This window comes from Giraffa tippelskirchi, chromosome X (assembly GCF_054371585.1).
Source record: "Giraffa tippelskirchi isolate mGirTip1 chromosome X, T2T-mGirTip1v1.2.pri, whole genome shotgun sequence".
NCBI classification, from domain to species: Eukaryota; Metazoa; Chordata; class Mammalia; order Artiodactyla; family Giraffidae; genus Giraffa; species Giraffa tippelskirchi.
The window spans coordinates 139,085,142-139,098,485 of NC_137289.1; the positions used below are offsets into that span (position 1 = coordinate 139,085,142).

General features: G+C 40.3%; 1 protein-coding gene across 2 annotated transcripts in view; it reads left to right on the forward strand.

Moving 5' to 3' along the window:
* The window catches only part of RAI2 (retinoic acid induced 2), a 482,439-nt gene that overhangs the window by 166,444 nt on the left and 302,651 nt on the right, over positions 1-13,344 (forward strand). The gene's annotated exons all lie outside the window — the stretch shown is intronic.

Here is a 13,344-nt window from a genome sequence, read left to right on the forward strand (position 1 = left end):
AAAAAAGAAAAGAGCTATGAGAGTTAATGCATCTTTGTCTAGAGTTGCATAGAAATCTGATAGCCAGAGACATGATGGATAAGTCTTTTCATGCCTTTAAGTCTCAGTTTTCTTATCTGTAAAATGGGATAAACCTACCTCATAAAGTGACTGGAGTCATTAGAATGCTTTCAAAATGCTTGTGTACAATAAAATCTTACACATTGAAACAATTACATGTATTAAGAACACCATATGACTTGATAATCTCTAAATGCACATGACCCTTAAATAAACAATGGCCTTAAGTCATGAAGTAAGAATTAAATATATTCTGAATAATCTGTTTAAGAAAGTGGTCGCTTGGTGAGGGGAAGTAGGGGGAAGAATGCAGGCCATATTTTAGAAAGATTTCCCTCAAAAATAGTTGTATATATTGGAACTTAGTGGCTTTTAGTTACCTGTATAATTCACATTATGGAAAACCTCATCTTCAATAATGCTGAATAAATGAAGCATGGTTGTAAAAATATACTCTAAGGTCTCTGATCTCCAAATCAGGCTTTGGAAGGCTTTAGTGCTATCACTGATAAAAACCATTGCAAATCATTTAGCCAAAAAATGTTCTTTGAAAATGGGCCTTTTTTTTCTTGGTATCCATGTAAACATAGGAAACCAGGACTGTTTTAGCTACAAATTGTAGCAAATACTTAAAATGAAAGTGTAAGAGCAGAGCTCCATAATGGGCACCTTTCTAAGGTTACCTTAAAGTTGAATCCAGAAAACAATGTTGACCACCTGCCATTACTGCACATTGGAAACTTGTATGTAATTGCACCTTCCCAAAAGTGGCCACCATGGACTTCCCTGGTGGCTCAGATGGTAAAGAATCTGCCTGCAATGCAGGAGACCTGGGTTCGATCCCTGGGTTGGGAAGATCCCCTGGAGGAGGGCATGGCAACCCACTCCAATATTCTTGCCTGGGAAATCCCATGGACAGAGGAGCCTGGTGGGCTGTAGTTCATGGGATCGCAGAGTCAGACACGACTGAGTGACTAAGCACAGAAGTGGCTAAGAAAAAGTGGATGAATAGAATGCAGAAACACACTAAGTAATTAAAGAGTAAAAGCCCTATGTGATTCAGCTTCTAGCAAGCACATTTCTCAGCTTCTCTCTCATCCGTGTTATTCATTAAAATCATCTAAACTGATGTTTATGCAGGTCATCCAGCCCTGCCATCATTCTCCAGTGCGAGTTCTGTAGACAGACTGGCTATATAGGAAGACCACTCATATATAAGGTTCCCTAATGCTGAATATGTTTTTTATCTTAGAAACTTAAGCAAATTTGTAATCTTCTGAAACAAGCTACTCTGACTTTCAATTTAAAAGCATAAAACTAGACTTTCAAAGAGTGAAGAGTATGTTTTGCAGTTTTCCTTGGGAGGCTTTCTAGGGGTTTTCCATAAGACAATTGCAGTGTTACATACATACTCAGACTTCAAGGACTTGGTTTTTTTAAAAGTTAAATATATCATTAATATTTTAATATTAATACATATTGAAATTAAGATATTTGGGGTTGAATAAAGTATATGGTTATAACTAATTTCATCTAGTTATGCCTCCCTTTAAAAATAAGGATACTGGAAAATTTACGATTACATATGCAGCCCATATTTATGGCTTGCATAATATTTCTGTTGGACAAATGGGTCTAGGGAATGATAAGGTTGGCTCACCCTGGTTCCCTGTATCGAGTCCTTTTAGGACTAAGAAACTAAGAGTGATAAATGGGAGACACTGATCCTAGACCAGGCTCTGACACTAACCATGCCAGTCTCCTCTGTGCCTCATAATCTAGATCTGTGGTTTGGGGTAACATAACCTACCATCCACACCTCACAGGTTGGCTGTGAAGATAAAATAAAATCATGTATGAGAAAAAAGCCATTGGCACACTGCTCAGGGCTGTTGATCTCGTCTAGAATACTCTCAATGCAAAATAGGTATCAGCAGGTTTTCTGAGGCTACTTCTCTTCCCTATTCCAGACCTCAGAGGACATCATATTATATTTCCTTTTACCTGGGAACATCACACTACACCCACAGCTCACATTTACTGTCTGCTTTGTATAGTGGGCATTGTGTGAGGACTTGATAAACATTAGCCCATTTAATCCACAAAACCAGCCTACGAGATTGATACTGTTATTATTGAGCATCAGAGCTGTGTGGCATTTAAGATGATGGGCTCTAGAGCCAAACTATTTGGATGCATAACTGAGACCCACCACTTAATAGCTGTATGACGTTGGGCCAACTACTTAACCTCCCTGAGCCACAGCTTCCTCATCAGTATGATGGGGAAAATAATAAGACTGTATTAGTTAAGGTAATACTAACTGATATAACCAGCAAAATCAAATGGGCATGATGGCTCATATATAACAGAATATTTGCACATGTAAATGGGATATTCCAAACAGGGATCCAGGAATGCAAGCTTCTCTATTTCTCCTTAAAATGACTTTCAGAGTCACTGAGCTTGTCTGCAACAAGCTGTAAGAGGAAAGAGTATGGAAGATTTTGTATGGCAGGAACCTGAGGTTCAGAGAGACGTGTCCTAGATCTTACAACTAGGCAGTAGAGGCGTTGATATTGACACTCAGCTCTATCTAGTTCTGGAGCCCATATCGACTGCACAGATCATAACCCTAGTATTAGGGACACCAGTTTGCTGTGCAGATAGCTGAACTATCACCAGAAATGGGGGCACAGTTGACCGCTTGCCTTAGACTTTACATCTGAGAAGATGGAGAAGGATCTGACCTACAGCTCCACTGGCTTCACACTAGAGGGTATAGTGGAGAATGTGCTCTGCACAGAGTAGAAATTGGACACCATTGCTGGTCCTCCTGGGCATCGCCACTTTTGTTGCTACCATTCCCACACCCTTTTTTTTTTTCTCATTGCCTGCCTTCACTTCCTTTTGAAACCACTACAAACCCTTCATGAGCTTGATAAAACAGCTCCTAAGACAGAGAAACAAAAACTATTCAGACACAGATCTGCAAATGAGCTGGAAGTCAAGGGTTCCAGTTCTAATTCTTGCTCAGTCACTTACCAAGTGTAGTAGATTTCTTCATAGCTCTAATTCTCCACTCTTTATTGTATCCATGCTCTTTGCTATGTGTTTTTGTAGTTCCTATCACTAGTAGCAGAGAATATATCCCTGTCCTGTCAGTGTTGGACTTGGCCATGATCCTTGCTTCGGTGAATGAGCTATTAGCAGACATGTTGCAAGCAGAGGCTTGAAGTATGCTTACATCATTAAGCTTGTTCTCTTGCCTGCCTTAAATTCTCCATTAGAAGAAGAAACTTTGGCTAGCCCACTGGTCCAAGGGATGTGAGACACTTGGAAAAGACTTGAATTCAACTCGCAGTTTGGAACCTAGCCCAATCTAAATCAACCAATCCCTGGTCAGAGAAGAGTGAATGTTTTTTAAGGGACTAAAGTTTGGGGTAGTTTGTTACACTCATTGTTTTGGTAATTGCTGACTAATAAGAGCTTCCCAGGTGGCACGGTGGTAAAGAATCTGCCTGCCAAAGCTGGAGATCCAAGAGACCCAGGTTCATCACCTGGAGAAGGAAATAGCAACCTGCTCCAGTATTCTTGCCTGGAAAACTCCATGGACAGAGGAGCCTGAGAGGCTACAGTCCTTGAGGTCGCAGAGTCAGACACTACTGAGTGACTGAGCACATACATATCAACCATGAGTACCCTCAGCAAGTCATTTTTCTCTGGAACTTAGTTTACTTCTCTATGCAATGAAAGCATTGAACAAGGCACCCTAAAGCCCCTTTCAGCTGTCCTAAAGACAAAGGCAAGTTACCTTGCCACATTTTTCCCTAAGGCTTTGGGTTTAGGTATAGAAGTGGGACTCTTAAGTGAGTATCCTTTAAATATGATAATTAAGCAACTCTAATTGTATTTTTGAGCAATATCACATTGATTTATTTTCATATTTTAATGAATAGAAGCAGATTTCATTAGTTTTCAAATACCAAAACCTGGCTTTACTAGCCCCTTCTCCATAGCCAGCAAGGACTGTTTCTGTGGCCCTCCTGGTAGCTCAGAAAGTAGAGCCTGGAGGGTGCTGAAGTGGTGGCAGGTGGCCTCCATTCAATATCCAGCCTTGAGGAGATGGAAGTATAACTTGAAAGGTATTAGAGACATCCAAGCAGTTGTGAAAAGAGGTTATGTCCATCCTCCCATTTTTCAAAGGTGCTTATATTGGAGAGAGGTCCAAGGAGATATACAGCCGTGGAATGTACATATGTGCCTTACTGGTCCCTCAGAAATCTCAGTGATTGTGGTAGTAGATTTATTGTGCATACCACAGGTCAAGGTTCATAGGTTACTTTCCAAATATCCTTTTCAGGTGTCTGAGAATTCCTAGAAAGATACATTGTGGTACAGAATACTATTGAACAAAGTCAGATCACTACTTGCTCCAGTTGGAGCCCAAATGAAAATAAGATAAATATTCTCTCTGGGGTCTCCAGGTCCTGATGAAGTTTCTGGCACTAACTGCCAGGGGCCAGATGGGCTAGAACTCTATTCTGACTGGAGTAGATACACCCGACATTCTGTACCTGACATATTTCTTCTGACACTTACTTATGCAGCAAAATAAACTGAATCTAGTCAGCTTTCCATTTGATTAAAAAGAATGGTTTCTTCTTGCACCCATACATAAAAGTACATACCAGGAGAAACATTTTAACCTTAGTTTCACAAGCCAAACACTAGAAATGACAGAAATCTCCACCAATAGATGACTAGTTAAAGTAGCCACTGAAGTGGTCTAGGCTAGTGCTTAATATGAAAATACCTTAGGTCAAAGACCCAAATTCAGATTCCATAGTGTTGATTACATATTTGGGGTACAGGGCTAGTCATGTAATATCTCTGTAGTTCAGTTCCTCATCTTTGAAATGGGGATGGTACACCTCTATAAAAAATGTTTGGGGTTAGTGGAAATTAAATGATCCAAGATAAGTAAGGCACTTAGAACAATGCCTGGTACATAGTAAACATATATGTTAGCTATTATTATATTGTTAAAAAGAAAAAAGTATATTTACAAACTCTATTGAAATGGAATACTCACCCCAAAACTTAGTGGCTTAAAATATCAACCACCATTCATTATTTCTCGTGATTTTGAGAGTTGACTGGGCTCAACTGGGCTGTTCTTCTTCTCCATGGAGTAACAGTTGTTATCGTCTGAAGGCTCAGCTGAGGCTAGAACATCCAAAGTGACTCACTCATGTTCGACTGTTGGTGCTGGCTGGGGTTCTTGTCCAGAGCACCTTGGATATCATCTCCATATGACTTGGGATTCTCAGCATGGTATCTGTGAGAATTTCTGAAGTGTGAGAAGATGGAAGCTGCAAAGCTTGTAAGATTCAGCCTTGGAATTGAGACACAGCTTTGGGAGTTGCTTCCCTGGTGGCTCAGATGGTAAGGAATCTGCCTGCAATGCAGGAGACACAGGTTCAATCCCTGGGTCAGGAAGATCCCCTGGAGAAGGAAATGGCAACCCACTCCAGTATTCTTGCCTGGGAAATCCCATGAACAGAGAATCCTGATGGGCTATAGTCCATGGGGTCATAGAGAGTCGGACATGACTGAGCGACAAACACTTTGGGAGTTGCACACTTCTGCTGCATTTTATTGGTCAAAGCAAGTCACATGCGGGCCCAGATTCAAAGAGAAAGGAAAAAAATTCCAGCTCTCAATAGGAGAAATGGCAAATTATTTGCAAGCATCTTCAATTCATCACATATTGTTAAGTAGAGGGGAAAATGTAAAGAAGGTGTGGATGTGTTACTATTTATGTAACAAGGGAGCTTTTATACATATATATGTACAGGCATATACATAAAATAACATATAAACCATACCTAAAACAACATATATGTTCACATATATGTATATGAATTTGTATGTGTATATACTGCATTGAATAAATATCTTTTGACAGATATAGGAAAAACTGGTAACTAGAGGACTAGGAGACTGAACTGCAAGATTGACTTAATTTTCACTGTGAATTGCATTATTTGAATTATTTTCACCATATCCATATTTTATGCAAAATGAATAAATAAAAATGTAAAAAAAGAGCAATAATATTGTTTCAGCTGTTATTAGTACAAGGGAAAATCATTCACAAAGAAAGCAGTTCCATGAAACCAGCCCTTCACTCTCCTCCCAGCTATCAATACTGAATAGCTTTGGGTAACTTTGAATTGTCCTCACTGACAAGAGAGGTCCCCCCAACATATGCATGCATGCATGCACATGCACACGCGCACACACACACACACACACATACACACACACACTCTCTCTCTCTCTACTGGTATTTTTTTTTAAACCACCAAAGTAGTTCATGTGTCTGTCAGGTTCTCACTCAGAATCAGGTTACTGGATATTTGAAAAACATTTTTCCATTCCAATTAAAAATGATCATTTATTTGTGACTAGCATAACATCTCATTTGTGTTTGAAACTGAAGAGCAGAATGACTCCACCAAATCGGGAATCTGTAAACACAGTATCATATTTTGATAGACACATAGCTGTGGATTTCAGCGTCATTGTTTGGTAGCTGTGGTTTTATGCTATTTCTCTGTGGTATTAGATGGTTGCAAGGAGGTTTAAATTCTTCTCTTACAAGGGAGTAAAAACAGAAAGTAAAGGCACAAATTCCCAGCCGTCTCATGTGCTGCAGTAAGGAAGGCCATAAAGTTATTCCAAGGTGCCGGACAGGAATGTTCTGTCTACTCTGCTTCTTGCTGTGTGAGTCCCTCTTGTCCCTACAGTTAGCTAGTGATGCCACTGAGGTAGAAAAAAGATGATTCCAGGCTCCACAGATTATGTTCATTTTGTTCTTATGATGTTTGGATTTTTATTCTAGTCATGTGCTTGCCCATAACAGAATCTATTGCATTTCATTTTTAAAAGTCTTATTCTAAGTTTATGGATTTGGAAGCAAGTGTTGCGCATGCATATATATATATATATTTGACCATGTCATGTAACTTGTGGGATCTTAGTTCTCTGACCAGGGATTGAACCTGGGCCCTTGGCAGTGAGAGCATGGAGTACTAACCATTGAACCACCAAGGAATTCCGTCACTTTCATTCTTAATTTTTTAAAATATCCATTTGCACTTCCATTTGTGACCCCATTTAGCATGATCTTTTGAATCAAGGCCAGCCAAACTGAACACTAGTGAATTTCATGCACAAATAAATCAAGCAAGGGCCAAAGTGCAATTCATAGAGAATTTTAGAGGTCAGATTCACTTTCTCATTCCCCCTTGCCTTTAAAAGGAAATTTGGGGGTATTATAAATATTCAGCTTCTCTGTAGTCACCAGGATCATTATTCAGGGCTTACAGATTATGTGACACAGTTGTGCTTATAGACTTATAACATTTTGAAGCTGAAAGGGGCCTTAGAGATTATAATGAAGAAATACAAGTTCATAGAGGTCTAATGACATGCAATCACATACGCGGTTAGTGAAAAATTCCAGATAAAACTTGCAGATTTTACAGCTTGGAATCCATTGCTCCTTTTCCTGTACCATGATATTATAGTTATTATCGTAGTGTTCAATGTCGCCCTTGCCTTCAGCACGTTTACAGTGTTATGAAATGCACTGGGAGGGGATAATTCTGTAATGAAGCTTCAACAAAAACCATGCTGCTTACATCCTTATATGTTTGTGCTTCTGGCTAAGATTTCATTGGAAGAAACAGTTCCACGACTAAAGCATTTGGAAATCGCATCAATAGTCCGATTCAAATATAATGCAGGGTATAGGTTTAATAGAACATGTATAAAGCTTGCATATGAAGTGAATTAACATGCCAAAAGAAGTCAGGTTTGTGACTGGGTACAGCTGTGGATCAAATCAGGATTCTAAATTAAGTAAGTAAATCCTTTTTCATTACTCTAAGTTCTAATGTCCTCTTTCTCTTCCATTTAACTCAGCAGTTGGTAACCAGAGTGTGATTTTGTCCCTCAGGGGACATTTGGCATTGCCTGGGGACATTTTTGGTTATGATAACTAGGGAGGGGTTACTACTGGCATCTAGTAGGTAGAGGCCAGGGATGCTGCTAAACAACCTACAGTGCGCAGGACAGCCCCCCTACAACAGAGAAATGTCTGCCCAAAATATCAACAGTGCTGAACTAAGAAATCCTGATCTAGTTAAACCCTACCTATTAATCAGGACCAGCTCAAAGCCCATTGCTCCTCTTTGATGTTTTCCTGGCCTCTACCAACACTTTCTGCTCTGAAATTTTATGGTTTCTACTCCCCAGTTTAGCACTTAGTTGTTTATCTTCAGTTCAGTTCAGTCGCTCAGTCGTGTCCGACTCTTTGCGACCCCATGAACCGCAGCACGCCAGGCCTCCCTGTCCATTACCAACTCCTGGAGTTTACCCAAACTCATGTCCATTGAGTCAGTGATGCCATCCAGCCATCTCATCCTCTGTCGTCCCCTTCTCCTGCCTTCAATCTTTCCCAACATCAGGGTCTTTTCAAACGAGTCAGCTCTTCGCATCAGGTGGCCAAAATATTGGAGTTTCAGCTTCAACATCAGTCCTTCCAATGAACACCCAGGACTGATCTCCTTTAGGATGGACTGGTTGGATCTCCTTGCAATCCAGGGGATTCTCAAGAGTCTTCTCCAACACTACAGTTCAAAAGCATCAATTCTTCTGCACTCAGCTTTCTTTATAGTCCAACTCTCACATCCATACATGACTACTGGAAAAACCATAGCTTTGACTAGACGGACCTTTGTTGACAAAGTAGTGTCTCTGCTTTTTAATATGCTGTCTAGGTTGGTCATAACTTTCCTTCCAAGGGGGAAGCATCTTTTAATTTCATGGCTGCAATCACCATCTGTAGTGATTTTGGAGCCTGGAAAAATAAAGTCAGCCACTGTTTCAACTCTTTCCCCATCTATTTGCCATGAAGTGATGGGACTGGATGCCATGATCTTAGTTTTCTGAATGTTGAGCTTTAAGCCAACTTTTTCACTCTCCTCTTTCACTTTCATCAAGAGGCTCTTTAGTTTTTCTTCCCTTTCTGCCATAAAGGTGGTGTCATCTGCATATCTGAGGTTTATCTTACTTGTGCATAATTTTTCAAGCTGAGATTAGTCATAGCTGTTCAACTTGGTTATAAGTGTCTCGTGAGAAGAGAGAGTGTTTTGTGAATGTACTTGTTCTGGGTGCCTTATAAGCACCTAACCTAGCCAAACATGTAGGAAATGCTTTTCTGGGGGAGATGTGACAGGAGAAAGTTCAGAAGAATGTCTCAGATGCCCAGAGGAGCTACTTAAACAAATATCTGGAATCACTAGTAAAGAAAGTCAGTATATTTTTCTAGTTGATGTGAGAGTATGGAAGAAGGTGGTGGTAAAAAGCAAGAAGGCACGGGGAAGAAGATGGAGGAAAATGGAAGAGGAGTTTGAAGTCCACAGAGGAGTTAATGATAGAGCAGGTTGATAAAGGGAACCTCTAAAGATTCATTCACCATTCATCCATTCAACAAATACTTATGGAACATCTTTGAGATATGGGTACTGTTGTAGGCATAGTAAATAGCAATGAACAGAACAGGGTGTATGAAGGCTGATATACCTTATGCTGGAGAGAGGGGTAGATCATTAATAAACTAATGATGTAACATAATGTCTTATCTGTATACACACACACACATGTGTGCATGCTAAGTCACTTCAGTCATGTCTGACTCTTTGTGACTCTATGGATTGTAGCCCTCCAGGCTCGTCTGTCCATGGGGTTCTCCAGGCAAGAATACTGGAATGGGTTGCCATTTCCTCTTTCAAGGGATCTTCCTGACCTAGGGATTGAACCCATGTTTCTTACATCTCCTGCATTGGCAGGCAGGTTCTTTACCACTAGTGCTGCCTGGGAAGCCCACACACATATATACAGCTTATACAATGTAAAAGTCACATATATGATATAAATCTAGATAGTGATAATCAGTGCTATGCTAATAAGGGATAATTGCTGACTTTAGAGGTATGGAGAGCCCAGATTTATAGTGTTTGCCAATTTCAATGGTATAAATACTCTGACCATAGATGCTTTTAAACTACAAATGTGAGGTCACTGAACACAGTTAGGAAGAGATGTGTACAGTACTATAAAGAAGATACAACGTGGGTCTGAGAGACTGAGGATGACAAAGATGGTATTTTCTTTTTATTAATTGAGGTATACTTGATGTATAATATTATTTAAGTTTCAAGTGTACAACATAGTGATTAACAGTTTTTGAAGGTTATATTCCACTGGTAGTTATTATAAAGTACTGGCTATATTCCCTGTGTTGTACAATATATCATTGTAACTTATTTATTTTATACATAGTAGTTTATACCTTTTAATCTCCTACCCCTATCTTATCACCCTCTGCTTCCCTTTCCCTACTGGTAGCTACTAGTTCATTCTCCGTATCCGTATGCTTCTTTTTTGTTATATTCACTAGTTTTATTTTTTAGATTCCAAATATGTGATATTATACAGTATTTCTGTCACTTATTTCACTAAGCATGATTCCCTCCAAGTACATCCATGTTGTTGCAAATAGCGTTATTTCATTCATTTTATGACTGAGTAGTATTCCATTGTGTGTGTGTGTGTGTGTGTATATAGATATACCATATCTTCTTTATCCATTCATATGTTCATAGACACATCAGTTGCTTCCATATCTTGGCAGTTGTAAGTAATACTTCTATGAACATTGGAATGCATGTATCTTTTCAAATTAGTGGTTTTGTTTCTTTAGGATATATACCCAGGAGTGGAATTGCTGGGTCATATGGCAGCTCTCTTTTTAGCTTTTTGAGAAACTGCCACACTGTTTTCCACAGTATGCAGTAGACTGCACCAATTTACATTCCCACCAACAGTGCACAAGTGTTACCTTTTCTCCACAAACAGGGATACTATCTTCAATGCTTCAGTTAAAGGAAATCTCTCTGAGGATGTGACATTTGAATAGTGTGGTTTTTGTACAAAGTAGTGACTTTTGTTTTATCAATATATTTACTGACTCACAATACTACACCTATTTCACCTTCTCCCTGAAGGGCTGTGAACGTGAGTAAAATTAAACTTCTGCCAGATCTTCTTTCTGTCCCTCAGAGGAGCAGCTGGTGAGATGCCTCAGAGGAGAAGGCTGAAAAGAGCTCCCTTTGCCACATCACAGCCCTGGACCTAGCATGTGCTTGGTCGTCTGTGTAAGAGTAAAGACTATCATTCTATCTGTTGGGGTACCAGGGTCCTACCCAGAGCTGGCTGGAAATTTTGCCTCTTTCCCAGAGATAGACTGTAGATTTTTCTAGGAGTCACTCCACAACACGAGCCTGGGATACTTGGCAAGGCAGTCCGACTTCAAGTCATAACATTCTCTGCATGCTTTCTGGGTTGTTGTTGAAAGAAACTGCATGTAAATAGGATTTTCCATTTTCAAACGAATGCCCACAGAAATCCACAATTACAAACTGGTGTTGCCTAAAAGAGTGGCAATTTGGTTGAGAAATGGGTTTCAGTTTGTAACTTCCAAGGATAGATGATAAATTTCTAGAAGTAAAAAAACTGGAAACATTAGGGTAATGTTTTCAAACTATTCTCAAGCAAGCCACTGATTTAAATGAAAAAAATTCCCGTGAATGCCAAAAAAGCATACTTCAGATGTCCCCATCAACTGTGAGACAGTTGCTTTCCCATGAAGACCCACCATATGGACAGTGTGAGAAATCTCAAATTAAAATAAATTGTTATTCAGAGAGAGCCTTTCAATCGAGCCAAGACTCCCAACTTTACATTTTGCAGCCTTTGCCACACAATTATGAGGTCCAGTTTGAGTTGTTTAAAATTTTTGTAGTATTTAATCTCCCAAGTGCAGCAATCTTTGTTTTAATCTCTCCTCTGCAGTTCAGTGGCCTTGTAGCCAGTGTGAAAGAAAACAGGAGCCCTGGGCCCCAACTTCTAGCCTCCTGGTTTCCCTTCCCCCTACTCTGGCTTCAGACCTCAGACTGAGCTGGGCTGCTCAGCTCTCCAGGATCCAGTCCTCCTTTAAAATTCTAGGCTAGCATAGGGAGGCCCGTAGGGGACAGAGGGGAAGATGGGTTGAGTGGGACCCTTGGTTCTGTTTGTACAGTCAATGTAATTGACACGGACATTGCCTCAGCCACTGAGGATTTTTACCAGGGAGATAGAATGGTCTTGTTTTGGCGACATTAGTGTCAGGAAGGGGGACACTTCATTCTCCCCTGTCATGCTGCTTGGTGATTGTAGGTCAAGCTCTTCCTCTGGGATTCTTCTCCTTTGGCCCTTCACTTCTGGTGGTTGTGCAGGGGTAGGAGGGGTGGGGGGTGGGGTGTGTCACTGGAAATGGAGGCAGGAGGCAAGAAAGCCAAAGGAAAGGTTAAAGTCAATGATGCTCATTTGCTGAGGCTGCCGTAACAAGCTAAGTTGATGGCTCAGAAGATTCTTCCTTGCCTTTTTCAGCCTTTGGTAGCCCCATGTGTTCTTTGGCTTGTGACATCATAACTGCAACTTCTGCCTCAATCTTTATATGGCTTTCCTCCCTCTGGCTATGCCCTGATTTTTCCAATGAGCGCTGACTCATTGGAAAAGACCCTGATGCTGGGAAAGGTTGAAGGCAAAAGGAGAAGGAGGCAGCAGAGAATGAGATGGTTGGATGATGGCAGCATAGACTCAGTGGACACGAATTTGAGCAAACTACAGGAGTTAGTGAAGGACAGGGGAGCCTGGCATGCTGCAGTCCACGGAGACACAGAGAGTCAAACACAACTTAGTGAATGAACAACAGCCCTACCTCAGTATGACCTCAACTTACTGTCAGTAATTATATCTGCAACCACCTATTTCTAACAGAGGTCACATTTTGAGGTATTGGGGGTTTGGACTTCAACACATCTTTTGGAGGGAAACAATTAAACCTATGATGCCACTGAAGAAAGGGTAATTTTTTTTCCAATGATGATACTCCACTCATACTCCAGTCTTAACATATGCCCAGTGCCTCAGTGTAGATGCAGCTAGGAAACAAGTGCGTGGGAGGAAACAGCCTGCCAGTCCAGGCCTAGATGGCAGTTCTCAAACTGCATCTTTGTTGAAATTCTTTTCTTTTTTTAAAATTTATTTTAAAGATATTTTCATTTTATTTATTAATGTTTTGACTCCTCTTCGTGGCATGCGGGATCT